Source organism: Pinus tabuliformis, chromosome 4_2, assembly GCF_031772625.1.
Source record: "Pinus tabuliformis cultivar Carrire ecotype Pingquan chromosome 4_2, CPIR1, whole genome shotgun sequence".
NCBI lineage: Eukaryota > Viridiplantae > Streptophyta > Pinopsida > Pinales > Pinaceae > Pinus > Pinus tabuliformis.
Window position 1 is genome coordinate 930,260,293 of NC_142304.1, and position 26,516 is coordinate 930,286,808.

At 36.1% G+C, this 26,516-nt stretch overlaps 1 pseudogene; it reads left to right on the top strand.

Moving 5' to 3' along the window:
• The first annotated feature begins 9,926 nt into the window (after positions 1–9,926).
• LOC149172751 (antifungal protein ginkbilobin-like protein pseudogene) lies at positions 9,927–10,313 on the top strand (annotated as a pseudogene).
• Positions 10,314–26,516: the final 16,203 nt, after the last annotated feature.

The following is a 26,516-nucleotide window of genomic DNA, read 5'->3' on the forward strand; positions in this document are numbered from 1 at the left end:
ATTAAACACAGATACATTATTGTGAGTTTTGATTTCCTTTTCCACCATCCTTCCATTCTTTTGATGTCATATCTCACAATTTTTTGATCAAAAGGTCACATTATAGCCATTACCACACATCTAGCTTACACTAAGCAAGTTATGCTTGAGATTCTCTACATACAATAGATTTTTAGCATTAGTCTTTTCATTAAGGTTGGCTACGCCCTTGACTTTTATTCTTGTTGGAGCATTGTTTCTAAATGTGAGATTGTTTCCCTTGTCCTTTTATTTTAGAGACATGAATTTACTTTTATCCCTAGTCATATGCTTGGAACAACCACTATCTTCATACCATATGTTTTCTTGATTATCTGCTAATATATCAAGTCCACATTCTACATTCTTTCCATAGTTACACTTCCAATTCTTCTTATTGTTTTCAAAAATAGGTTGCCAAACATTTTTGGATTTATATGAATACTCAAATATGCTTATGTATTCTCTTTCCTTGTTCTTGAAATTATTACATTTGAAGCACTCAAATTCCTCCATTAGGGGAGAGGAGGGATTTCTATTTCTGGGGGGAGAGTTTTAAGATATATAATTTTGATACTTATTATATCTAAATTTTTCATCTCTTTCAACTTTGACCATTATACAATCAATAGCTTTATGTCCAAATATATGAAATTTATAACAGTGACCATAAAATAAGTTATAGTACATGAAGTTTAAAAGTTCATGATTTCATTCATGAGACTACCTCTATTGTTTTACTAATTGATTCGTTCTCCATTGGTATGACTCCTTCAAGAATTTGGAATTCTTATTCCTATGATGGGCTCCTCTCTTTCTTTCTATTTTTCTATCTTCATTGATTCTTTCTTGATGCACCTTTTCATAGCTCTGAGATTCCTCAAATCCCACGAAAATGAAGTTCATCTTCCTCATAGAAGATTCCTTTGGTCTAGAATATCCCAGATCTACCTTACTTTCTGGAGACCTTTTAGTATTCAAAATATGATCTAGCTTTCTTGTTCTTTCTTCAAGCTTTTCATTTATACCCTTCTCGGTCTCTAGTCTGTAGTGTACCTAGGGGGTATAATATGGGGTACAAAGGGAGGTACCCAAGGGAATAATGTAATAATGGGATGGGCCATAGTAATAAATAAGGTGGTTAACCTGTATCATGTAAGAGACCACAAGTAGTTAGTAATAATGTAATGGGCCCATGGTATTAGATAGATGGTATTGAGAGAACCATGGTATTGACCCATGGTATTGTATGTATGATGCCTATATAGAGGCTAGAGACTTCCCATTGAGAGGTGTCAAGGATTATTGTATGAACAGGCATATGGCTTGTGGAGTGTTCTCCTTCCTTAAGGAGTGAATGTATGGTGTTGCCCTACCTTAAGGGTTTTGATCAATAAAAAAACATTTCTATATTCAGATCTTGTTATTCTTGGGTTTATTTATATTATCATATATTTCCAGGTCAGATCTATAACAAGTGGTATCAGATGTATAACAAGTGGTATCGGAGCACCTTATTGCGCAAAAGTGGATTTTTTTTTTATTTTTTGCAGGAACTTTTTGGGGCGGCGAGTTTGCAGATCAGATCTGTATGTTTTGGGGAAAAATCTGCCAAATCTAATTGCAGATCTAGATTCTTTGTGAAAAATACTCAGGTTCCAAAAACAAATTGGCCGAATCGAAGTCCGGTTGAAGGAGATATCGTTGATCTAAAAATCAGTGCTGTTGCAGACATTTTTCGGGGCGGTGAATTTGCAGATCAGATCTATACAATTTGGAGCAAAATATGAAGAATCTAATTGCAGATCTAGATTTTTGGTAAAAAAATACTCAGTTAAAAAAAAAAATTGGCCGAATCGGAGTCCGGATGAGGGAGATCTCACTGATTTAAAAATGAGTGTTGTTGCAGACATTTTTTGGGGCAGCTAGTTTGCGGCACAGATTTATACATTCTAGTGCAAAATTTGCAGAATCTAATTGCAAATCTAGATTATTTGTGAAAAAATACCCAATTTAAAAAAAAAATCAGTCGAATTGGAGTTCGAATGAGGGAGATATCGCTGATTTAAAATCAGCTTTTTTTTCAACAAATTTTTGTGACGACGGGACAGTTACAGTGCGAATAGAAAATTCCAGTGCCTATATCGGGATTTCTACCACATGAGAAGATGAAAAATGGTTGTTCGATTTCCGAAAACAGGTCATAATAGGGATTCTGAGCAAATTTGATGGAATTGTGGCCATTTCAAATTTTCGCCAAGTAAGTGATTTTTTTTCAAAACCCTCTTCATGGTGGTTCTATATTTTACAGGAAAAGATAATGGTCCTACTATTGAAGAATACATTAAACAAAAAAAATCAATATGGGAAAAAGATTGGAAGAATTCAATGTGGCTTGGTTTCAAAGATGAGGCTTACAACTGGTGGTTCTCACTTGACAACAAGCAGTTGACCAAACTTTCAGATGCATAATTGGAAAGAGTCCTTTTAAACAAATGGTCTCGTGCTAGAAAAAATGAGAATGAGACATGTAAGGGGTTATTTTCTACTCGTGTCTCCTTATTGCAAGTTCATGGATTTATTTAGAAGGAGAAGATCGTTGTGTCTATAAATCCTAGTTGCAAGCATAATTTTATCAATGTTAATTTGGCAAAAAAATTGCAAGTTCCAGCCAAGCACATTGAAAACACACAGATTGATGATGAGGATGTTCAAGTTTATAAGGATTTGAAACTTTCTATGGATAATTATGTGTTGCATGGTGATTTTTATATTTTAGACATGGATAACATGGATGTTGTTTTGTGATATCCTTGGATGGAATCTGTGGGTACTATCAATATTAATGCGTAGAAGAAATTCCTGAAGCTCTGGTATAAAAAGAAGAAAATTACATTATAGGATATTTCCATAAATAAACAGGAAGATTCCACAAAGGTTGAAGCAGAAGATGTTCCAGGGACTGACATATCAGATGATGAGCCTTTGATGGTCGACAACCACACACAAACATCAAACCAGGTACCAGAAAAATAGGTAGAGGTGGAAGAAAATTTTTTTACATTAGAGGGGGACTCTGTGGTTGAAGTAATATTGAAAAATAAGAAACAAAAACAGGCACCACAACAGGTACCAGATACCCATCAGGCTCCATTAGGTGGTAAATTAAAGAAAGATACATTGTTGGCTAACACTTCAGCATATCGCCACCCACATCACCCAACAAGAAAACAATCAACACGATGGCAACGAATTAGCCACAAGGACAACAACCCCCGCATGACAGATAGAGAGGAGCGAAGATCCACCTAATACACATCAACACAAAAGAGCTGCCACAGTCAACTTCCATCTCAAGTGAGCGAGGCACCAGCGAGATCGAGGGTTCACCTTTCTCTTGGATGGCTAGATGTGCATGGTACCAGTGAACTACTCTTTTGAGTAGATCTTATTATTTGTGTTCTTCCCATGTTTCAGGGATGAAACATGTTAATGGGAGTGGAATGTAGTGTAGCTAAGGGGGGATAATATGGGGTACAGAGGGAGGTACCCAAGGGAATAATGTAACAATGGGATGGGCCATAGTAATAAATAAGGTGGTTAACCCGTATCATGTAAGGGACCACAAGTAGTTAGTAATAATGTAATGGGTTCATGATATTAGATAGATGGTATTGAGGGAACCATGGTAATGACCCATGGTATTGTATGTATGAGGCCTATATAGAGGCTAGAGACTCCACATTGAGGGATGTCAAGGATTATTGTATGAATAGGCATATGGCTTGTGGAGTGTTCCCCTTCCTTAAGGAGTGAATGTATGGTGTTGCTCTACCTTAAGGGTTTTGATTAATAAAGAAGCATTTCTATATTGAGATCTTGTTATTCTTGGGTTTATTTATATTATCATATATTTCTGGGTTAGATATATAACAAGTGGTCTCAGTTCTATAACACAGTCTCTCAAGGTCCACTCTCAGAGAGACAACCTTTGCCTCAATACTGACAATTTTCTTCCCATTCATGGATGAAATCATTAATAACTTCTTATTTTCGCTCAACTTCTTCTAATTTTACTTTCAGGAAAAAAATTTCCTATTTTCATGTCTCTGGGATCATATGTTTCTTTACTTTTAAGAACTCTTTTTTTAGATGTATGTTCTATTCTTTCAATTTCTCACATGTTTTTTTTTCTTCTAGTTTAAGAGCCAAGTTGTCTTTACATACAATGGCTTCTTGAAGGTTTTTTTTTTTCATTCCTCCTTGTCAAAGTTATACATGCCTTCTTGAACACCCTACAATCATTATTTTAGTTTCCTATTCTTTCTTCTAGCCTTCTTCATCTGATCAAGAGCACTGATGAGTTCTCCTTCATACTCCACTACTCATACTTCTTCTTCTTCTTTAGAGTTTGTAATATTTTGTTTCTTGTATTATACTCCAAATTCCATGAGTAGTCACTCATTTGACTGATCCTCTAATGAATTTTCGCTATCTGATTTTGGTGTCGAACTATCCTCTTTGGATTACAGCCCCTTCTTCTTGGAGAGCCTCTCCTTTTGATGTCTTTGGGCTTTGACTTTGAACTTATGATCATCATATTTTTTTGTAGTTTCTTTGTAAGGGTATTTGGATGAAAAGTGTCCAACTCTTCCACAGTCAAAGCATTTGAAGGGAAAGTTCCCTTTATACTTTCTCAAGCCACACTTTAGTTTCCTAGAAAAGTGGGCCAATTCCTGATTAGATTTTTAGCTGGAGAAATCTTGATGGTATTTGTGCTTCTTAGCCTTCTCATTCACCTTGAGGGCTTCCTCCTTTAGTTCAAACATCTCCTTTCCTACTATCATCTCATATGTTATTAGGGTACCAAGAAATTGGTCCATTATGAGACTCCTCAGATCCAATGGTGGGGATTTTTGCATTAAATCTCATTTGTAGAGATATTAAGACTTTATGAACAATTATATCTTCTTTGAAATCTTCACTGAGTCCTTTAATCATATTGGTTAGTTCATCAACTCTGAGGAAGTATTCTTCTATGAGTTTTTTTTTCACTCAATTTTAAGCTTCCAAACCTCATTCTAAAGGTTTGAAGTTTTGCGTGTTTGAATTTATCATCTCCATCATGAATCTAATTTATCTTGAACCATACTTCCCTAGCTTGAAAAAGGAAAAATGGAATGGTATTCTTGGCTAAAGAATTATTTCCATACAAATGATTACCATCCACATCAATGGGATGGACATCATGGACAACATAATCTACCAGTACAAAGCTCCAAACATCTACTCCTAGGGACATAAGATAGCTTCCATCCTAACTTTCGAAAAGGAATAGTTTGTCACATCAGAGTGGTATCTTGCTTGAGTAAGTATCTTGACTCTCTAGCCTAGATATAATTCCTTATGGATCTACCTTCTAGTGGGTAAACTATTCCTAAAGGAAATGTGGCTCTCATACCAATTGTTGGAATAAGGAATTACTGAGAGGGGGGTGAATCAGTAATAATGAGGCTCTTAGAGGTTTAAGAACCAATAATTGTTTCTTTTCTTAGTGTTAGTTACTTGTGAGTGCATTTATAATACAATATAAGTAAATAACTAGATAAGCCAATATCATGTACACACAATCCATAAAACGAGAAACACACACATAATAACTTAGGTGTTTTCAAGTGGAAACCCAAAGGGATAAAACCACCAAGCTATTCATTGTTATGATGTAAATTAAGAAAATTCTTAATTACATCAATTTGTTTGTGAAAACCCAGCCATAGGAGTCCACAACCCCCTTCAGATAGTAAGCCACAACTTTCCAAGAGGCATCAACCTCATATGAATGCAGACACCCACTAGCTCAGCCAGTGCTATCATTTTCATAAAATTTTTGGACTTAAAACAAAAGAAAATACACATACACAAAAATATAAATGTGATCTACTGCAATACCAACTCCTCTCCTTCATCTCTACAATTCTCCTTTGAAATGTTCTCTCTCTTGCCCAACAAGCTCGAATATCGACCCTCTACAAATCTATATCATAGCTAACACTTGGTCACAGTCACACTTTTTCCACACAGTGACTGCACTACACTCTTTAGCTCACAACAATTTCACATGCCTCCCTTTTCTCAACTTCTCTTCCACAGTTTTGTTCCTCTGCAGCACTAGGAACGATGTTGTCTCTCTTGTCCAATACATAATGTCTAATAGTATACTCATGATGGCTCTCCATGTTGTTATTACATCGAATTTTGTGGCTACTACAGTTGCATTAAACCACATAATGGGCATCTGAGTGTTTTCTACACTTCAAAAACTACAACTATAATTAATGTAGGGAACGACCCCTTGAGTGTCTCCCAAACTAAGAATAAATACTAAGTCAAATTCAACCCACCAACAAGCCACTTCCATGCTTATTAATTCGTTTGCAGTGCTTAGAGTGTACCCCAATATGGTTCTCTTCTTATGTGGTCAAAGCCAGTGTACCAAAGGATTATTTCTTCTTTTATATTTAGGTGGCGAGCAAGTAATGTTAGAGGAGGAATGCTTCAGTTCGGGACTGATTAAAAATCACCATTAATCAAATGGAACCAACCTCTCTATTCACATTTACTATGGGTTGTTGACTCATGTATCCTCTGTAAACTATGCAGTCAAGTTTTTGGCTCATTCATGGGTATGACGTGGAGAGTTGTCAACTCATCCATGCCTTTTAAACACATTCCCAACGCTTAGATGAAATATTGGACCCACGAAAGCTCATAACTTCTTGTAAAATGGATTGCATTCACCTTATGGTCTTCCAAGTTTCCATCCTTGCCCACTGGTGCCATAGCACATCTCCCCTAGTTCCTCTACTTGTTTCCTTCAGAGCACCAAGTGGTGTGACCTACTACTAGGCCTACATGTGCTAGATCTCTCTGTTGCCCTACAAAGGCTAAAGTCCCTTTGTTACAATTTCTTTCGCCTATGGTTATTTTTTGTTGATATAACCTTGTGACAACACTTTATCCCTTAGCTCTCTATCCCAAAGCTTCCACAAAATTATTTTAACAAAAGGTTACGGGAGTTCTAACTTCTGCGGTATGCTCATTGCCAAGGTGACATCGTGCTAATGTCATCCATGCGACATGTCAACCTGTGAAAGGCCCATGTGTCACCCATATATGAGCCTTTTGGGTACCCAAAAATACCAAAACTTCTTTCCATGTGTCCAACGTTATGTCAGGCTGATGTCATCTCTGACCAATAATATGTTTGCATGTATATTATTGGAGGAGAGAGAAAGGGTCCCTCAATCCTTGGTTTTGTAATCGATTTTCTTTTAAATCATTCAATTTACCCATGACCTACTACCAACTCTAATTCCTGAAGTCATTAATCTTGTCGCTTTCCAATAATTCCAATTATAAAAATTACAAGATTTCAGGATTCGAGCTTCCAAGATTCTACCACCCGCTCCCTGGCATAGTGCTACGGGATTATGGGATTCTATGACCCACTCCCTGGCTCAGTGTTACGGGCTTCTAGGATTCTACCACCCGCTCCATGGCGCAGTGCTAAGGGCTTCCGGGATTCTACCACCCACTCCCTGGCACAGTGCTACGGGATTTCGAGACTTCCGAGGTTCAATGCTTCTGACCTTCGAAGATCTAATCTTGTGACCCCTTCTTTATGCCATCTTGGGTATCTTTTAAATATTCCTCTCGGCTTTTGTGCCTTCGAGCCTTGTGGGCACTGTTGTTATGGCTTTGCGGTCTTTACTTTGTTTGTCCATAACTTTTGATCTAGAGGGCCATTTCCAGACTTCATCAAACCATTGGAAAGATCCTTCCAAGCTTTATTCAACTATGTCATTTCCAGTAGCATCTGAGCTAAACACACGGGATAAAATCTGCTCCAAAGCTTGGGACTGCCTAACAAGCATAGTAATCTTTTTAAGGCTTCTCCACTAATCCTGCTACTATGGTGATTTTCTATAGAATACTACATCAACCATGAGACTCCCCCTGAACATGATGCTGATTAATGATAACATTTGTTGCTTCTATCCTTAATACTAGTTTAGTTGATATCAATGCCACCATACCGTGTGCCACCAACCATTCAATCAATGCCAACTAACCAACAATTTTCTTTGGCTAACTACATCCCCTAGTAGAGGGCATAAGCTTCAACTTTGGTTGCTTGTCATGCGTTTCCCCATGAATCTTTTGCATCTTATATTATGAGGTATTATTTCGATGTTTACCCATGTTTCATAGCATATTTTGGAATAAGGATTCAAGAATTTTAATTTAATTATTAATAGTTATTAGGGGGATGGTAGAGATCTTACCTCCATGGATTATTCTGTAATATTCATAGTAGTGTACACAAATTGAAAACTTAGATCTATCTATAAATTAGGTATTCCCTTATTTTCCTTTAGTTTAAATGGAATTTTGGAATACTCATAGTACTATACACAAATCAAATGTTTAGATTTATCTCTAAAGTAATTATGTCATTCTTTTGCCTTTTAATGAAATTGATTAATAAAAACTTTTTTCATATAAACAAGTGTCATATGAAGTGAATTATGGTTTTGGGGCATGTGGTATTGATAATCCATGGTATTGGCCCATGCTATTGTAACAAAGCCTATTTGTAGATTAAGAATCTCTATGGTAAAGTGGGGATAAATGGCCATGATTAACAATTTTGGTCCATATTTTTAAAATTGTATAAATGTTTGACTTATATATTAATTATTTATATTTAATAATAAAATAATGATATTTTAAAATAAAGTTATAATTGAGTTAGTGTTTTTCATTTTTTTTTAAATATTAGCAACATGAGATGTATCATGTAGTAAGTGTTTTGATGTTCATTATGGATTGATGGTTATGGATAGTTATATGTGTGCATTAATTTAATGTATATAGTTACACTAATTATAAATTTTTAATCATAAATATGAAATAATGAATTAAAATATGAATCACTTCTTCTCACTTGTGAAGTGTGAGAAATGCATAATTTTTTGAATTATAAAATTGTGAGGTATGGAAAAAGTGTGAGAAATGCATAATTTTTTGAATTATAAAATTGTGAGGTATGGAAAAAGTGTGAGAAATGCATAATTTTTTGAAACATAAAATTGTGAGATATGAAAAATACATTTTTTGAATTATTTTTAAATAGTTACTTACACTAAGCATAAACCCTTGAAGCATGAGAAATGCATAATTTTGAATTATAAATTTATCAAGTATGAAAAACACATTTTTTTTTAGTTATTTTGAAATAGTAACTTACACTGGATATAAACTATTAAACTCCTCATATCTTTGACTTATTTTTTTAATGTGAAGTTCTTATTTTCACCAAAATAAAATAATTGCCGAGACAAAATGAAACATATTCATTTCCTAGTAACTAAATCAAGTCAATTTAAAAAAAATAGTATTAAAAAAAAATGACTGTTGCGGCCAAATGAAATACATTCATTTAGATTGAAATATAATTTAATAATTTACATTACTTGATAAATCAAATCCTAAAAAATTTAATTACTTCAAATTAATTGACATTACATTTTAATATTTCTTAGTTGTCTCGAGCTCCGCACGTTACACAGAAGGAATATGAAGGAATATGTGGTTCATGTATCCAAAAGGAATAAATGGCCGCCTGTTTATTCGTGTGAACGAATGAATGGCGGTCTGTATCCAAAATGGCGGTTTACGAGACTAACAAAACCACCATCATCCTTGACGTCACAGTGGTTATCCTACCCACACAACACAACCATGTCCCGCTAGGGCTATAAAACGGGGGCGTCGAAGGCAGATTGATAAGAATCACAATAACGTTTGCCATTATTAGAGTTGATATTATTTCATTTCAGGCCGCCATGACGATCAGGTGCTTCAGCTTTGCTTTAGCTCTAATGTTACTACTCGTGGTGGCGGGTGCGCAGGTAACGGCCTTGTGCAGCGACGCCAAAATCCCAAGCGGAAGTCCTTATTTCGACACTCTCGGAAACTTATTCGTAGATCTGGAACAAAACACGGGGCCCTCTAACGGTTACACTTACAAGACATCAAATGCAGGTACCGGGGGGTCACCCACTGCCTACGGCAAAGCATATTGCAATGAGCAATATGTAACTGGCGGCGATTGCACCAACTGCCTTACCAGCATCTGCAATCAGAGCTGGGGCTTATGCGGCAATTCCATTGGTGCTTACGTACAATCCGGAGCAGACTGTTACATCCAATACGAGCAGTACTACTTTTAGTATCAACTAGACTAATACAAGGGGCTATAGGAAATGCATCCAATCTGTCCGTTTAAATAAAACTCTAAGCAATCTCTCATCTATGTGAGATATTAGATGCCTGTTCGATAATGCGCTGGTATCTACTTCTTTTTCATGAATATTCTATGTCAGCTTTGGAATGTGTTTGGTTAGTGTAGTTTTGACATTTTAGATTGAGTTAGAGTTGAATAGAAGTCATTTCTCTCAGATTGTTGTGGTTATATTTTACACAATTGTTTTTAAAGTTATTGAGTTGTTTTTAGCATGTCAAAGTGAACGACTTTCTTAGTATTTTTGGATTTAGTGTAAGTGTAAATTCATCTTAGCCCTAAATTTATGATAGTGGTAAGAAGATCAAACCTTTTGAAGTACTACAAACCTTTCTACACTAAAAAACTTAAAAAAAGATTGTAGATCCATGGATTGTATCCTTTTTTGGACTTACCCAATGTTATAATAGTTTTTGTTGATTATTTCTTTATGTTTGTGTGTATACACCCGTATCAACTTAAATTTATGTTGATTATTTCTATATGTTTGTGTGTATACACCATGTATCAACTTCATGCATGTTAATAAAACGTATTAACCATAATTTTTCAATTATTTATAAAATTTTCAATTATTTTATATAATTACACCTATAGGCATGTTTATTTCATAATAGGCCTTCCAAAATTTCAATTCAATTATCAACAATTACTAGGTGGATTGTTATGGAAGCTTGACTAAAGTGAGGGCGAGCGACATGGGTTGGGATGGCAAGGTGAATCAATTTAGTATATTCACAGTCATTAAATTGATTTTCTTTAAACTCACTAACTAAACTTTTTAAGTGAGCAATTTAACAAATAATGACCAACGGATTGAATATGTGAACAACTAGTAATAAGTAATGGAAAACTCCTACTCCCTTATTACATCTCTATGCTCCAACCTATAGGACGCCACTACCTCAATTCTTCGACAACCTACAACCCCAACTCCCATAAATTTTTGTAGCCTACAACCGAAAGGACGCACCTATCTCAACATGACGCAAAACATTCTTTATAAATCTCCAACATGAAAGGAGACTACAATTCCCTGAAACATACAAGATATAACATGTTGATTTACCTGGTTTATATATTTTCATAGCTCCATTTATGTCTCTGCTTCTTTCTATTGACAAATATTCATTTTTCTCTCCTCAAATCTGCCTCATGTATCTGCAAGGTAACTAATGAATATCTCTACAATAACCTCTCACATTCTCTAACCTCTTCACTATATTCCAAAAACACATCTTTTATAAAGATCGTTTTTGTTTGTATTCCACATAAGAATATGAAGTAAACAGGCTTGACTCTTTGCGTCCACTCATTCCTTTCCAAGCTCTTCATATTTTGAATATTAAAACACAAATAAGTGTTGCACCAAATATTTAGTTCATTGACCTATAATAATTAAATAAACCACAAAAATTCCCACATATACAAACAAGTAATAAATTATAACATCATAACAGATGTAAAATAGTCACTTTCCAATGCACGCAATGTGCATGCAAGATATGAAAAAAATGCATCACTCTCGAAAACCATATATTTGTTTTGTAACAAATTGTGCGAGTACTTCAAAATGCATCACTCTCCAAAACCATATATTTGTTTTGTAACAAATTGTGCGAGTACTTCTTCATGTCGTTGTCTCAGTAGCCTTGAGTCTTGTATTGTATGTGATGTAGTTTGGCCTTCGATCTCACGAAGTTTACCTTTGATGTCATGGAATCTTTCATTTTCCTTACATTACAACAATTCAAATAAACCATTATATGCACATAGAAACATAATCAAGACCACATATGTCATCAACATATGTTCTGCACATATATGTCTCATTAATTTCTCAAGATGAGCTTATGCATTAACATCCGTCAACATGTGTTGAGAAACCAACCAGTGTTACGTCTCCTCCTTTGCATACCGTGATGCTCCTATTTATTTTTGCATACATTAATTGTAGTTCAACATGTATATGCCTTGCTGTTCACATGCATCACAACTCCTCATGGAAACAGCATGCCATCAGTCAATGCATGTTCAATTGTGCATACATTAAATGTGTCCTCATACTTTGTTTCTCCTTTACTCCATTCTAATGCGCTTTTTTCGACGTACGATGGCTACCATCTTTTTTGTAAAGGTGATAGGAATATAGTGAATAGACAAAAAAAAATCTCAGGTCAGGCACATTGTTTTCCTTTTGGTCTGAAGTGAGGAGTGTACCATATGTTGGCACATATGTAAGACTATGTAACATTTCGAGACACCCTATATTATTCTGACGTTTGAATAAAGGTTCATTTTCATCATTAACACGTGATAAATAACGCCACCAACGATATGTAATGAATGCCCCAAGCACGGTGTGCATAAGCGTAAAACCATACTTGGAATATTTTTAAAAATCGACCACACTATTTTTAGTCCATTTATTCTAAAAGTCATACCATACTTCGGGATAAATTGGGTATTAAAGACAAAAAGAATGAATATTTTGGAAATAAGTTGAAGATCAGGTAGTCTAAAAGTGAGATATTTTACATATTTGGAAGTTCGATCTAAGTAAAAATAGGTAGTTGTGGTCATTGTTTGTGGTTGTTGTTTCTCTGATTTGGTATAACTTTGTGGTTTTTAAGTTTATGAAAATTGGTATATTTTGTTTTGTATGAAGGGGTTTTTTAAAGAATTAACGAAGACGAGGAGCTACGATGGTGGTGAATGGTGAAATATTGGTTTGTTTATATATATATATATATATAATGGTGAAGAAAGATTAAAAAAAAGGAGACAATTATATTATCTAATGATATTGGATAAAATTTTATGACTTATACTTGAGGGTTTATATGTGAGAAAATTATTGGTGAAAATTAGTATTTTTTGGTGGTTGGTACTTGGTGAAAATAAGTAACGTGGCTAATGTATTGGCATCATCTTATTTATATGACTCTAACAAATTATATGGTGGAAACTATGAAAATTATAAATTTAAGCTGGAAACTTTAATGGAAGGTTGAAATATATCGACGATTGTGTCTGGAGCTGAAGTCAAGCAAGTGACCCCTCAAGCCACAGATGTTGCAATTCAAGATTGAGAGCAACAAGAAAACAAAGTGAAGGTGCTTTTGCAGATGTCTATTAAGGACAACATTATTCCACATATTAGACAGTGCAAAACATCCAAGAAGGCATGGGACAGTCTCAAAAATTTGTATGAGACGAATACTAGTAATCAAATATTGTATTTAAAGAGTAAGCTTCTTTCAATTAAGATGGAAGAAAATGAAAGTGTTAGTATGTTTATTTCTAGAATTAAGGATCTAAAAGATAAATTAGGTTACATTGCTGAAACAATATCTAGCACAAACTTGGTTACTGTGACATTAAATGGAATGCTTGATGAATATCAAATGCTTATCACTGGTCTTTCAGCTAGAGAGAAGGCTCCTAGGTTTGATGATCCAAACTTAAACATGAACACAACAATCTTACAGATATAATCATAAACATAGAGATGCAGTAGGAAAACACTTCATTTCATTAATAGAAAAATAATGAACTATGCTTACGAATAGAATGGAAATAAGATAGCTCGAGTGATGGCAACTTATCTCTGAGAAGAGATGTGGCAGCTATATGCCTTTGAACTGTGTTACAATGAGGCTAAAGGCCTATTTATTATTACAAAAAATGAGAAAATTGTAAATAACCAAAAACCTAAACCCAATATATGTAAGACAAAGAGTTAGTGGGCCCTGTTGGGGTTAGTTGGGAAGCCAACTTCCCTGGGTCGTAACTTCGTCATATTATCTCCATTTGGCGCGTGTGATACTTTGTTGGAAAGGTTTCGAGTACTACAAGTTTTTCCGCAGGCCTCTACCAATGGCTACAGGCCTACCGTGGACCCCTAGAAAACATCGTTTAGGGGGTCAAAACTGCTCTTGAATTTTAGAACTCGAAAAACTACTGAAAATAGTAAATACTGAAATGAAAAAGGAAACAAATGAAACTAACTTGGGGGTCTAGGTGGAATAGGCGGGTGGCCACCAATATCCACTTGGATCATTCCTCCACCCTTAGGAATCAATGGTCCACATTGCGTGCAGAGCGTCCATGAGGTGAGGAAACTTCTGTTGAACCTGGTCCCTGGTGAACCACTTGCCCTAATGAAGGAATTGGCATGCTTTGAAAACTCGATATAACTGTATCCTCTCTTGGCGAGTGTTCTTGATTTTTGTGGCCATGATATAATCAGTTGTGGCATGTTCCAGACAGTTCAGGTTGAGCTCTGTTGGTGTGAGATGTTCTACAATGTGAGATGTGTCCAACAATGGTGGAAAGTATGACCAAAGGTGATCTACATTGAACATTGGGTGTAGAACAAGCAATGGTGGGATGCTGGGCTCGAAGGCATTGTCACCAACAACCTTGGTGATGTTGTATGACCCATATAGAAGCGGGAAAATCTTGCAGTAGGGTCCAACAAGCCACTCCTTCTACAAATGTAGCCAAAGTTTGTCGCCCACCTGGAACTTGTGCGTCACTTGATCCTAATCATGGCGTTGATTGTACCTAGCATTAGCTCTGTCCAATATATCATGGACCTATTGGCGGATGTGTTAAATGCGCTCAATTAAGTTTTTAGCCCTTTCATCTTCAGACTGAACGTGAGCAGAATCTACCTGAGTGGCTGCAAATGGTATGGCCATATCAATGGGACTAATAGTTGAAATCGCAACCCTACTTGAAAGGGGTTGTGGCCTGTTGAGTTGTGGAGAGATTTGTTGTAGTTGTGTTCGACATAGGAGATACTTTCATCCCAAGTGCGTGGATGCTTCAAGTTGTACATGCACATATTTTGTATGATAATCCTATCGACAACCTTTATTTGGCCATCATTTTAGGGATGGAAAGTCGTGGACTTAGTAAGTTTTGTATCCAGCATTGAACTCAGAGTTGACAAAAATTCATTCAAGAATATATTGTCTCAATCTAAGACAATGGACCCTAGGATCCCAAACTGTACCCACACTTGCTCAAAGAAGAGAATCTGTTGATGACAACGAAAGTGCAATCATTTCCATTCTTAGTAGAAGGAGGTTATCACAAGAATTTGAGATGAATGATCTTGGACAACTGCACTATTGTCTAGGTCTTGAAGCATGAAGAGATAATGAAGAACTGTAATCACACAAAGACAATATACAAATGAAGTACTAAAGAGATTTCATATGAAAGGATTTAACGTAGTGAGTACTCCATTAGAAAAAAATATCAAATTCAAAAATGATGATGGAACAAAAGAGGTGAATGGAACATTGTATCGACAACTAGTGGGAAGGTTGAATTGTCTCACTACCACTAGACCACACATTTCTTATGTAGTTAGCATAGTTAGTCAATTTATGCCTAAGCCTCATGAAATCCATTAGATATTCGCAAAAAGGGTCATTTGATATTTAAAGGGGACTATCAAATCTGGTAATGAATATACTAATGATTGTAATGTTGACTAACTTTACAATTATTATTCATTGTAATAACTTTACCTTTGTGCTAAGCAAGCTATATTATTTATATTTAAATGAATAGCGAGAACAGGAGTCACGTATTCCTTGATCAAGGAAAGACTCACTCCATCAGGTATTTCAAATTTTAAGGTTTCTCTTATCTTATTCCCCGATCAAGCGCTTGTTAACATATTACATCAATGTCAATTGGATGCCCTTCATTATCACAGCCTCGGTAGATGAATTGTAGAGGAAAAGGAAAAATTGTAGAGGTAAGGGCACTGTTAGTGTGCGTAATTGGTTAAATATGTAGATATGTAGTGTAAGCCACCTCCCAAAATAAGATATGTCGTACAAGCCAGTTCTAAAAAATGAAATGCAAGATTCATTTCTAATCACTAGAAATGAAGAGAGAACGAACGTAGAAATGATGTTTTCTATCTCGTCCCATTTATAATTTATTTTTTCCAGGAATAGTGGCTACTGTATTGTTTCTATTAAAAGTGTTAGGAATATCGTGAATAGACAAAAGATCTCTCAAGTTAGGCATACCATTTTCCTTTTGGTATGAAGTGAGGAGTGTAACATAAGTTCGCACACATGGAATAATATGTAACATTTCAAGACGCCCTATATTATTTTGACGTTTCAATTTAGGTTCGTTTTCATCATTAACAGGTGATAAATAACACCACCAACTATGTGTAAAAAATGACCCAAGCATGTAAATGTTGGATAAAGAGTAATTCCAACCTACCACATTAAATTCTCTAGGAAAGTTGTCTCGAAGATTCTGGATATTTTTTTAGCTTCTTGAAGAAGCCATTGCCAATGAAAGTCTAGGCGATTAAGAAACTTCTTCTATTTGTATAAATACCCCTCTTTACCAAGTTGTTGTTGTTTAGTGTGCATTCTTTGATTTCGTATTAGAGTGAGCTTTAGTGTTGAGAGTGTGAAGTTTCTTTCTATGTGAGCGATCATTATGAGAGATCGTTAAGGGTGTGTTGGAGAGAGATTTTGTGCAGAGCTTCTGGTGAAGGGCGAATTGGTCGGAGTTTAATATTGTGTGAAGTAAAATTCATCTGAGTGTTTTACAACAATGAGAGCAACTACAATCCATTAGAGGGAGTCCAACCATTGGACGAAAGCTCTGGCAATTGAGAGACCCGCTGGAGGAAATAGTTGCTTTAGTGACAATGAGACAGAGTTGTTTCTTCTTGAACAAGATCACCATCTCTTCGGTTTGGAGCTCAAGGACCCTTTGTTGGTACATCATAACATACTCTGAGTATTTAAAATCGACCACACTATATTTAATCCATATATTCTAAAATTCATAGCATACCTAGGGATAAATTTGGTATTCTGAAAGACAAAAAAATGAAGTTTTTAATTTGTTTTATTTGGAATTAAGCTGTAGATCCATTAGTCTAAAAGTGAGATATTTTACATATTGGAAGTCATATCTAAGTAAAAAAAGGTAGTTGCGGTCTTTGTTAGTGGTTGTTGTTTTTGTGATTTGGGAGAACTTTGGGGTTTTTAAGTTTATGAAAATTGGTATATTTTGTTTTGTATGAAGGGTTTTTTTAAAGAATTAATGAAGACGAGGAGCTACGATGGTGGTGACTGGTGAAATATTGGTTTGTTTTTAGGATTAAGGATATATAGATATATATATAAGGGTGAAGAAATATTAAAAAGAAAGGAGAAAACCATATTATCCAATGATATTGGGTAAAATTTTACGACTTATGCTTGAGGGTTTATATGTGTAAGAAAATTATTGGTGAAGATTAGTATGTTTTGGTGGTTGGCACTTGGTAAAAATAAGTAACATGGCTAATGTATTGGAATAATCTTATTTATATGACTCTAACAAGCTAGATGGTGGAAACTATGAAAATTAGAAGTTTAAGCCACAGACTTTGATGGAAGGCTAGAATATATGGATGATTGTGTCTAGAGTTGAAGTCAAGCTAGTGCTGCCTCAAGCCACACATGTTGAAATTTAAGATTTGGAGCAATGGGAAAACAAAACGAAGGTGATTTTGCAGATGTATGTTAAGGACAACATTATTCCACACATTAGAGAGTGCAAAACATTCAAGGGGACATGGGATACTCTCAAAAAATTGTATGAGATAAATAGTACAAATCAAATATTGTACTTAAATAGTAAGCTTCTTTCAATTAAGATGGAACAAAATGGAAGTGTCAGTAATTTTGTTTCTAGAATTAAGGATCTAAAGGATAAATTAGGTGACATTCGTGAAACAATATCTTGTACAAACTTGGTTACTGTGACATTAAATGGAATGCTTGATGAATATCAAATGTTTATCACTGGTCTTTTAGCTAGAGAGAAGGCTCCTGCGTATGATGATCCAAACTTAAACATGAACAAAACAATATTATAGATATAATCTTAAACATAGGGTTGTAGTTGGAAAAAAATTCATTTCATTAATAGAAAAATATTGTACTATGCTTATAAATACAATGGAAATAAGATAGCTCAGCCGATGGTAGCTTATCTCTGAGAAGAGATGTGGCAGCTACATGCCTCTGAACTGTGTTACAATGAGGTCCAAGGGCCTATTTATTATTGAAAATCATGAGAAAACCATAAACAACCAAAACCCTAACCCTAGGAGATGAAAGACCAAGAGTTTGTGGGCCTCGTTGGGGTTAGGTGGGCAACCAACTTCCCGGGGTCATAAGTTAGTCATTTTATCTTTGTTTGGCGTGTATGATACCTTGTTGGAAAGGTCTCACCAAGTAATACAAGTTTCATTGTAGGCCCCTACTGATGGCTACAGGCCTATAGCAAACCACAAAAAAAACATCATTTACGGGGTCAAAAATTCTCCAAAAGTTCAGGACCCAAAAAACTACTAAAACTAGTAAATGCTAAAATGGAAAAGCAAACAGATGAAACTAATTGTGGGGTCTAGGTGGAATAGGTGAGTGGGCACCAATATCCACCTGGATCATTCCTCCCCCCTTATGATGTAGTGTTCCCCATTGTGTGTAGGGCCTCCATGAGGTGAGGAAATTTCTATTGAACATGGGCCTTGATGAACCACTTGCCCTGGTGAAAGAGTTGGCCTACTTTGTCAACTGAATATAGCTGCATCCTCTGTTGGCAAGTGTTCTTCATCTATGTGTCCATGATATGATCAGTTGTGGCATGTTCCATGCTATTCGAGTTGAGCTCTATTACTGTGAGTTGTTTTAGAATGTTAGATGTGTCCAAGAATGGTGGAAAGTATGGCCAAAGGTGATCTACATTGATCACCTGGTGCATACCAAAGAATGGTGGGATGATGAGCTCGAAGGCATTGTCACTAAAAACCTTGGTGATGGTGTACGATGCATATTGGAGTAGGCAATGCTTTTGGTATGGTCGAGCAAGGTGCTGCTTATGAAAATGTAGCCAAACATTGTCATCCACCTGGAACTTGTGCGATACTCGATGTTGATCATGGCACTGCTTGTACTTAGCATTGCATCTATCCAATATACGATGGACCTATTGGAGGATGTATTGAATGGATTCAATGAAGTTGTTAGCCCTTTCAGCTTTGGAATAAATGTGATCTGAATATACCTGAGTGGCTGCAAATGGCATGGCCATATCAATGGGGCATAATGGCTAAAATTTCAACCCTACCTGAAATGGGTTGTGGCCTATTTAGTTATGGAGAAGTTTTGTTGGACATAGGGGATACTTTCATCCCAAGTCCATGGATGCTTCGAGTTGTACATGTGTATAATGTGTATGATCATCCTATTGAAAACCTATGTTTGGCCATTAGTTTGGGAATGGACAGTCATGGACTTAGTAAGTTTTTTATCCAGCATCGACTGGAGACTTAACCAGAATGCACTCAGGAATTTGTTGTCCCGATCTGAGAAAATGGACCATGGGATCCCAAAGTGTGCCCACACTCGCTTAATGGAGAGAATCTGTCGATGACCACGAAAATGAAATCGTTCCGTTCTTAGTAGAAGGAAGCTGCAAAATGTAATCCATTGAGACAGATTCGCAAGGCCAGCTAGGAGTAGGTAGAGGAGTATAGAAGCCTTGGTTCTTAATGGTTTGTTTGGCAATGGCGCAGGTGGTGCAAAACCTAATGTACTTCCCAACACCTTGACGAAGTTTTAGACAATAAAAAGACTTCTGTAATACTACCACTGTTTTCTCTACTTCGAAATGTCCACTGACCCAACTGTAATGTGCCTCCCACATCATCTTGGCACACTCACTTGAAAGAACACATATGTGTCCTAGGTGGCATAACAATGCATCCTAAAGGTGAAAATTAGAAATTTCTTCCCTTCCAATAGTGTCTGCTATATTTTGCCAAATTCTAGATTGCTCTTGTAAAGAGACAGTCAAGCCGAGGTCTCATTCCCACAAGAGTCAAGCATAGTGATCAATGCCATGACCGATGGTCGGCTGTGGAAATAAATGATATTATTAGTTTTTCTCTTCTTATACTTAATGTTCAAATAGAAATTTTGCAAATAAGTGGACCATTTCTAATGGTGATAATTTTGCAACTTCCCTTATGTCTGCATGAACTCTAGAGGTTGGTGGTCTACGTGGATGATCGTTTGCTTCCCCATAATGTAATTCTTCCATTGATGATAGGAATGCACAATGGAATACATTTGTTTGTCATAAGTGGGGTACTTTTGGACTGTGTCTGAATGTCTCTCACTGTGGTAAGCCACTAGATTCCTATGCTGACTAAGAACCACAACAATAGCATAGTCAGATGCATCTATCTCAATCAAATGGTTGTTACAAGTTTAGTAATGTGAGCACTTATGCAGAGAAAAGGTGATGTTTCAACTCTACAAATGCCTTTTATTGAGATTTAGACCAAAACAAAAAAATTGCTCCTCCCCGGTGGCTTAACTTAAGGGCCAAGTGATATTAGAGAACCCCGACATGAACCTGTGGTAGAAATTGGGAAGACCCAGAAAGTTGTAGAGCTTTGTCAGAGTGGTTAGGGCTGGCCAATACCGAATGACTTGGATCTTGGATGGATCCACATGCACCCCCCATTCATCAATAATCTATCCCGGATACTCAACCTGGGTCATTCCAAAAGTGCATTTCTCCAAATTGGCACACAACATGTGTTGTCATAGTGTTTGGATAACCTATCAAATGTAGTGGATGTGCTCTTCCCAACTCTGGTTGAAGATCAGGATGTCATCCAAATATACCACTAAAATGAGTTGGTGAATGGCTGCAAGATGTCATCAATGAGCCTCATGAAGGTTTTAGGAGCATTCATGAACCAGAAAGGCATAACTAGCCATTCAGAAAGGCCCTCCTTGGCTTTGAAAGTAGTCTTCCACACATCAGAGGGTCCGATTGGTACATGGTGATATATAAACTTCAAGTCGATCTTGTTAAAATATTTTTCCCCCTTCAGTTGCTCCACAAGGTCATCAATCCGTGGGATTGGGTACCTATTCTGGAAAGTGATATAGTTTAGCACCCGATAGTCTATACAGAGTCTCCAAGTATCATCCTTCTTATGTACTAACACGATTGCGCTCCCACAGGGTGATGAAATCACTCGGATGTGACCTTTTTGTAGCAACTCTGGAATCTACCTCTTGATTTCATCATTCTCTAGAAGAAAGCACTAATAGATTGGTCCATTGGGCAATGACACACCTAGGGTCAGATTATGGAGTGTTTGATGTAACATTATAGAGGCACCCCTGTGGGGAGGTGAAGATGTCCTCAGACTCCTCGATGACCTTGTCCAGCTGTTGTTCTAGTGCAGAGGGGCTCTGTCTAGAGGTCGTGGCCACAACCTTCTTCTTGTCTTGGGGGGGAATCATAAGGAAAACAAATTTCCTAGTGTGGGAAATGATCTTACTGCATTACTTTATAGTGATCAAAGAGATGGTGGTAGGCGAGGCTACCTCTAGCATCTTGTACAACTTATTAGCCAAAGTAATAATCATAGGGTGAGGTCTAGACTACTTATACAACATGTCGTTTCCATAATATAGTTGTCCTAACAATACATCACAAAATTCAAGAGGAGAAACATCACACAATACCTCATCCTTGAAGGGCGTGATGCTGAAGGGAAGGAGACATTGATGGATGACATGGAGATCTCATCCTTAGTGAAGTCACCCGATGGTGTACAATTATGGATGTGCTTTAGTCTTTAGGCCCAGCCGCTTCACGACCTCTATTGAAATGAGGTTCTTTTGGCTCCCAATGTTCATAATGAACTATAGTAGAGAACCCTTCATTGAAATCTCTTGGTGGAAGAGGCATTCCCCCTCCTCTGGATCTTTAGGCTCAATCTTCTAGATCATGGTGGTGGCCACCATAACATTGGTCTCTGCATCAATGATTTGCTTCCTTTTATCATCTCCCTTATTAAATTCTGATTCAAAGTCGGAACGTACGTCTGATTCAGAACCTTTAGCTTGACCACTAGTGAGTGCTTTGACCGACACTCACTTGTATTGTGAGTGGAGCTCTTATGAAACTCACATTGTTTTCCCATGTCCTTCTTCATCTTTGTGGTGTTTTTCTTTTCTTACGGCTTTAGCAGGTTGTCTTGGGTAGCCCCATATTGGCTTGGTCTTTTGTTCTGTGGTTTGGGGGCGTCTTTTTCTTGCTTTGGATTTGCAGATCCAAAGTCCCTCTTATTGTGTTTAAACTTTTGCTCAATCTTCACAACATACCAATATGTCGTGCTGAGCAAGGAAATGTCTAGGAACTCCATCTTGTCCTATATTTACTTGTGTAGATAGTCGTGGTACTTGAGCACCAAATTCTGCTCAGTATCCTTGATACTTAGCTTTATGGGAAGGGTATTGGAAAGTATTTGTTAAATCTCGCACATCTTGGTCCCTTCCATGCCATAGTGTGGTCCACCTTATGTATTTGTCTTCATAGCTCTCAACAGGGAAATATTGTTCTTTGATGGCATCTTGGAAATAATTCCAAGTGGGTGCAACTAAGTACATCGAGGGTTTTCTCCTATCCTTTTGTACACAAAAGGTTTCCCACCAGTACTTGACGTGTGGGGCGGCTTTGGGAAGTGAAAAAGTAATATTTTCCCAATTGGAAAATTCATCAATTGAAAAACATCCTTGCAACATATTTAACTATTTATCTATGACATCTGCATCTATCCGGTCTTCGAATATGGGAATATTGAAATTTACTTCTACCTTAAAAGGAGTCGAGCCTCTAGAGTGGTTGCTGGCTGAAGATGCATTGCTTGTGGGTAGTCATCGAAGGATCTGGGCAAATTTATCCATCATCGCATCCCTCTATCACTTGAGGGTTTCCCTGACCAACACGTTGAAAGGAGCTCGTGCCCCCTCATCTTTCTTTTCTTCTGCCATGGCACATCATTAGGTTTTTTGAGGCTGATCTTGCAATGGTTCAACCAGATAAAGCCCTAACTCCTTATACCCTGACCTCATTAGGGACATGTAAAGAAAAATAGAGAAAGAGAAGACCACTCCGATACCACTGATATGAACTTAAATAGGAATGTAACAATCTTATAGATATAATAAGAAAGACAGAGATGTGGCATTAAAACACATCATTTCATTAATACAAAAATACTGAACTATGCCTACAAACATAATGGAAATAAGATAGCTCAGACAATGGTAGCTTATCTCTAAGAAGAGATGTGGCGGTCGCATGCCTCTTAGTTGTGCTACAATGTGGCTCAATGGCCAATTTATTATTGGAAAACATGAGAAAACACTAAATAATGAAAATCACAACCATAGTAGATGTAACACTAAGCATTTGTGGGCCCCATTGGGGTCAAGTGGGCAACCAACTTCCAAGGGTCATAACTTGGTCATATCATTTCTGTTTGGGGTGTATGATACCTTGTTGGAAAGGTCTCACCGAGTATTACAGGTTCACAACAAGGTGTTTCCCATGTCATTGCACTTATCGTAAAGCCCAAAAAACTTCCTTTAGGGGGTCAAAACTTCTCTGGAAGTTCAAGACCCTAAAAACTGCTAAAAATAGTAACTACAGATATGAACAAGGAAACAGATGAAATTGAATAGGGTGTCTAGGTCGAATAAGCGGGTGGCCACCAATATCCCCCTGGACCATTTGATGAGTTTGCAGGTATACTTATGTAGGAAGAAGAGCGGAGAAAAAGTCTTAAGCAAAAATCTCCCAATTCATATATAGCATTGATGGCTAAAGGAAAGCATTCCTTCAAAGATAAACAGTGGGAGAAAAATAAAGGCAAAAAGACATAGGTAAAATCATTTCAAGGTACACCTTCACCAAGGACAAATGCCAAATCAAGTAGAGATGATTTTTTATTACTATGGAAAACCTATTTATTTTGCTATGATTTGCATGAAAATAAGGTCTGTTCAATTTAAACAAAGAAGACATTTAGGAAATTGTGTTGATAGAGATGAAGCAATTAGATATGATTTTAGCAATCTTAAACTAATTGTGTCCAATGCTACTTTATCAGAAAAAATTAATGATGATAATGCTTGGTTTATAGGTTCTGGTGCATCAATCCACATGTCATGCAAAAGAGATTGGTTTGATCCTTATCATGAGGTCAATAATCGTGCACACGTCTATTTATGAGATGAAAAATGACTTGTAATTAAAGGATATGGTGATATAAGTGTTACCATGCCTAATGGACAAGAGCTTCCGTAATTTGAATTTAATTATTAGTAATTATTAGGTGTTGGTTAGGTATTTTACTTCCATGAAATATTCTAGAATACTCATAGTATTATACACAACTCAAATGTTTAGATTTATCTCGAAAGTAATTATGTCATTTTTTTACCTTTTAATGAAATTAATTAATAAAAAAATTGTCATATAAACAATTGTCATATGAAGTGAATTATGGTTTTTGGGGCATGTGGTATTGATAAGCCATGGTATTGACCCATGCTATTGTAACAAAGCCGATTTATAGATTAAGAATCTCTATGGTAAAGTGAGGGTAAATGGCCATGGTTAACAATTTTTGTCCGTATTTTTAAAATTGTAAAAATGTTTGTGTTATCTATTAATTATTTATAGTTAATAATAAAATAATGACAATTTAAAATAAAGTTATAATTGAGTTAGCGTTTTTATTATTTTTTAAATATTAGAACCATGAGATGTATCATGTAGTAAGTGTTTTGATGTTGATTATGAATTGATCGTTATGGATAGTTATATGACTACATTAATTTAATGTATATAGTTACACTAATTAACAATTTTCAATCATAAATATGAAATAATGAATTAAACTATAAATCACTTCCTCTAACTTGTGAGGTGTGAGAAATGCATAAATTTTTGAATTATAAAATTGTCATGTATGAAAAACACAATTTTTTGAATTATTCTTAAACGGTCACTTACACTAGCTATAAACCCTTGAGGGGTGAGAAATGCATAATTTTTTGAATTATAAAATTGTCAAGTATGAAAAACACATTTTTTAAATTACTTTGAAATGGTCACTTACACTGGGTATAAACGAGTATAGAGGCTTGAACTCCTCGCAGCTTTGAACTTATTTTTGTTATGTGAGACTCTTCTTTTCACCAAAATAGTTTCCCAAACAAAATGAAATATATCCCTTTCCTAATCGAATTAAATAAAAATAGTATTAAAAAAATGATTGTTGCGACAAAATGAAATACATTCATCTACATTGAAATATAATTTAATAATTGAAATTACTTCATAAATTAAATCCTAAAATGTTTAATTACTTTAATTTAATTGACATTACTTTTTGATATTTTTTAATTGTCCAGAGCTCAGCACGATACATAGAAGGAATATGTGGTTCATGTATCCAAAAGAAATAAATGGTCACTTTTTTATTCGTGGGAACCAATGAATGGCGATTTGTATCCAAAATGGTGGTTTATGTGACTAACAAAACCACCATCATTCTTGATGTCACAGTAGTTATTCTACCCACACAACACAATCATGTCTGGTGAGGGCTATAAAACATGCACGTCCTCAGCAGATTGATAAGAATCGCAATAATGTTTGTCATTATTAGAGTTGATATTATTTCATTTCAAGCAACCATGACAATGAGGTTCTTTGGCTTTGCTTTAGCTCTAATGTTACTACTCGTGGTGGTGCTTGCATAGGAAAATTCCCTGTGTGGTGATGAAAAAATCCCAAGTGGAAGTCCTTACTTAGACACTCTTGAAAGGATATTCTTAGATCTGGAAGCATAAGTCCTTACTTCTACCAGTTAGAATTACAATACGTCGAGTTTAGGTACCGGGGGGTCATCCATTGCCTAGGACCAAGCATATTGCAATGAGCAATATGTGACTGGGGGTGATTGAACCAACTACCTTATGAATATATGTAATGAAACCTAGAGCTTATGCCACAATTCTGTTGGTGCTTACGTTCAATCCAAAGCAGATTGTTTCATCAAACATGAGTAGTACACCTTTTAGTATCAACTACACTAATACTAGCAATTGCACCACATGTTGCAATGGAAATGTCGTAAGGCAAGAGCTTAGGAAAGAGAGAAGATGGAAGTCAAAATTCTATGCAATTTTTCACAATA